The sequence below is a fragment of the Mustela nigripes genome, chromosome 18 (assembly GCF_022355385.1).
Source record: "Mustela nigripes isolate SB6536 chromosome 18, MUSNIG.SB6536, whole genome shotgun sequence".
Lineage (NCBI taxonomy): Eukaryota > Metazoa > Chordata > Mammalia > Carnivora > Mustelidae > Mustela > Mustela nigripes.
In genome coordinates this window covers 39,021,376-39,025,362 of record NC_081574.1, presented here as the reverse complement: position 1 = coordinate 39,025,362, position 3,987 = coordinate 39,021,376, and the positions used below count along the sequence as shown (strand labels likewise).

Genomic DNA, 3,987 nt, shown 5'->3' with positions numbered 1-3,987 from the left:
AAAAAAAAAAAAGAAGTGTATTATGGTAGAATTGCAAATCTTAACCATAAGATTGTTAGGTGGTAGATACATTTATCATATGCAGTCATGGTGGTAATAGGGAATAATGAGATGGTTCGCATCTTGGCACCAAAACATGACCCAGGTTTGTAAAGGTAATCTGTTAAGGGGGGTCCACCAAGGGTCTCTGTACAGGCCACCAAATGTGGGGCGACCTGGGTGGGTGGAGGCTGGCAGCACAGGCAGTGAAATAATTCACCCAAGGCAGACCAAGGAGATAGAAATTTATTGAATACACTGCAAGGGAGGGATAGACAGGCCAGTGAGGTAGAGATTGCCTGCTATGAGGCAGGGGTGGGGGGACTATAGTTAAAGGGGAGTATGAGGAGGTATGGGAACATATGGGATTTTCCTTTTGGGGTAGATGTAAGTAACCCATTGGTCAGCTAGGCCTTATGTGTATTTTGAGGTGGGTTGTCTGATGAGCCTGTTGGTATTCAGCCAGGTCAGCGTGGGACCTTCTACCTTACTCAGCTTCCCATTGTTCAAGCCGGTTGCCCCAAAACAGCCCTTACATTCCCCTTGAACAATTTTGACCCTGAAATCTTTAAGATTGCTGAGGGTAGAAGGTCTTGTCTTCTGCAACTGCTTCATGCTGAATGAGGGGTGTAGAGAAGGCCGAGACAGCTGTGTCTAGAGTTGATGACCTATGGGAGTCTCCCTTGAGCAGAGAGGATCCTGTCAGCTTGACAATGTGGTGCTGAAGGATGCTTGGCACCAGGAGGAAAAACATGGGAGAAAACAGCAAAACATGATTAGAATAACAAGAAGGAAAAGAAGCCCAAATAAGAGTCCTTTGATAGTTGGCAAAAACCCTCCCCCTATCTAGGATTTTAACCAGTCAGTGAAAGAAAGGGAAAGATCTTTTAGAGTACCAATTTGAGTACTCATGTCAGTTAAAAACCCAGAAATAATTGTGGTAATCTAGAATATATACACAGCACTCTGTTTTTGTGATAATACATGTTGCACCTTGTGCAGCAGTTAAGACATCCAATGCCATTCTACTTTGTAAAACTGCTTTACACATTTCTGTGTTACTTCGGTATTTAATAAGGAAATATTATTTTGAGTGTCATTTAGGGCTTCAACTGTGTACTTACTAAGTGTGTCCATGTGCCAAGTGACATCCTCCAGTCCTAAAGAGGAAATAAAGTGTGTTAGGTGGCCATAGCAATGAAATATGGAACATGTCCAATGTCGTTTTAAATTTGAAGGATTGGCTGGGTTGGTAATGGTCTTAATGCATCTGTGCATCCAGGCAAACCCCAGAGAATGGTGGCCTATCCAGCCTGGGGGAAGCCATGGCTGCTGGTTAGAACTGCGGAGCCACTGGGTCCCATTAGGAGCCAGCCATCTCATTCTGGGCCTCCTTGTCCAGTCAGTAGCAACCAATTAGTGACCAGAAGAACAATGATTTGTGAGCGTATTTCTGATGACAGCCATATAACTACTCTGTGCTATTTGCCCATGTATGGTAAGTATGGTTTCTTTATTCCTGGCATAGAATTGCCTTTCGGCTCAACTGTCCCATTGGGGGGTAAGCCATAAATATTCATCTTAGATTTAATATATTCCATTCAATGTATACTGAGAAGTTGGGTTTGTAACTTAGTATGAATTGGTCCCCATTTATTTGCAGGTGAGTGCATTCAGTCAGAACCTTAATGGTTTAAGAGTATGAAAAGGTCTGACTGTGGCCTGAGAGATTCCAGGTGGTGTTAACCATAGACCAGAGGGTAAGGTTTAGTTTTGTTATAGAAATATCACAAAAAAGGGGTACCTGGGTGGCTCAGTGGGTTAAAGTCTCTGCCTTCAGCTCAGTTCATGAACCCGGGGTCTCGGGATCGAGTCCTGCATCAAGCTCTCTGCTCAGCAGGGAGCCTGCTTCCCCCTCTCTCTCTGCCTGCTTGTGATCTCTCTCTGTCAAATAAATAAATAAAATCTTTAAAAAAAAAAAGAAATATCACAAAATAGAGCGGTATTTGGGTCATAGATCATACCTAAGGCATAGTTACATAAGGAATGCCAACTCTGCCCCAAAACAGGGACACCCATCAAAGCAGACCAGATGTGCTTAAGACAGGTAGAATCCCAGCAAGCTGTTAGATTTTGAAGTTCAGCATAATGTCGTGCCCATTGTAAGAAGAAATCGTCAGTATGAATTGGGGAAAAGAGAATGAAAAAGAAATGTACAGCCATCATTGTGATTTGAAGAAGTTGAGGTCTTTCACAGGTTCACAGGAGTAAGAAGATGCATTAACAGGCACCCTGGATTCCTGTAGGGAAGATACAAGTTCAATTCCTGATATATGAGTCCATGAGGAATGTCCCAAACTTATAGCTATAGGAATACATAATATGACCCAGTGGTGGCCCTTCCATTTGGGTGTTAAATCAAATCCCCTGCTGTATTAGACTTCCATATCTTTAAATAAACCATGTGTCCCAGATTTATATGGGGTGTGTTGCTAGTAACTATCAGATAAGGTCTAGGGAGAATATGGTCTGCATATCTATTTAGAAATTTATGAATATTAACTCCACTTTTGGCAGACATATTTGCTGGGAGGTCTGTGGCCTAAATAGTCTGAGTTTGACTATAACATACCCAGCTTTTCTTATCTCCTTTCCATGAAACTCTTGCTATCAATAAACCCACTGTCATCTACCTGATCTGCTAAATAAATAAGATCAACAACCTCTAATTATTGTAATAAGCTCAGGTAATTTTCTATAGAAGTACAATGGTCAGTCCGGGCACAAGGGCAGTTTTAGTTTGCAGTGACTTTGAGAGATGGAAGAAGATTGGAAACCTTGGTTTGGAAAGCCATAGCTAGATATTTGGGGAAACTAGAAGAATTCAGAATTTAGTCTAGTATGATAAATAGTGTAAAAATCCAATATCTGCAAAGCTGTTAGTGAAACATTTTCTCTATAATTGCCCTCGTTTTTATCAAAGATAGCCAAATCAAGACTAATTTGTTTAAAAATCCATTTTTTAAAAATTTGGCCTAGTTGTTTACATAAGTTCAACAAGGATAGTGATTGATCAAATAGATCTTTCAGCATCTGCTTTGCTGGAACTTTTTATAAGGAATCTCTAGGTTGAACTTTTAATAGCATCTTTAGGCCAGAAGCCAAGCCAAGTAACTGCCCTCAGATATGCCTGCAATACCTATAGGTTTGGGCAAATTCTTCTTGAGGTTCCCAAAGTATCCTGAGGTTCTTGCACCTGCCAGGAAGTGACATTCTTTATTCACCTGGTAATGCTGTATGCAAAGTATCAGTCCAACATTTCCAAGGGGCTTTATGACTCCAGGTTTCATAAAGTCAGACTTAGTTCCTATAAGCTGTCTCATCACATCTCGAGTCTATGAAAGTCTCTAAATATGACATTCCAGTCAAAGCCTTGGTAATATAACCAGTGTTTCCAATGGTGTCCTGTTATAAGGAAAACAGATTCTTATTAAACTTATGCATATAGCTATAATTGCCATGAAGGAAAGAATAGTCACTGAGACTTTTTGAATTCTGGAGGGTTCAGGTAGAGAGAAAAATTAATGCTTCAATTTGTTCACAAAGAAATATTTAATCCTATTTCTGTAGATCATGGATATCTTAAGAGAAAGTTTCCTTAATCTGGAAGGACATACATTAGAGAACCATAATGTTTCAAAGAAGAGGCACAAAAACTATACTCATCTTCCTTAATTCATTTAGTCCTGTGTTACTAATTTTCTTGTTCAATTTGAATACAGCTTTTAGTTACTTCTGGAAGTTCTCACCCATTTTAGTTTTATGATCTTAAAGATATCACATGCCTGTAATTGTCAAAAGTCCTTTTTATGGATCTCCTTGAAGATGAAACTCATTTTGCAAGAGAACAATAGCTATAGATGACAGAAGACTAAAAAAAATCGACAT

At 39.9% G+C, this 3,987-nt stretch overlaps 1 long non-coding RNA gene across 1 annotated transcript; it reads right to left on the bottom strand.

The window, feature by feature from the left end:
- Window positions 1-267: 267 nt before the first annotated feature.
- Window positions 268-3,452, bottom strand: LOC132006480 (uncharacterized). The gene is made up of 4 exons (XR_009401113.1): window positions 3,324-3,452; window positions 1,844-1,983; window positions 1,164-1,199; window positions 268-770 (listed from the first exon to the last, which is right to left on the bottom strand). It is a non-coding gene; the product is annotated as an uncharacterized LOC132006480 (long non-coding RNA).
- Between the last annotated feature and the right edge of the window lie 535 nt (window positions 3,453-3,987).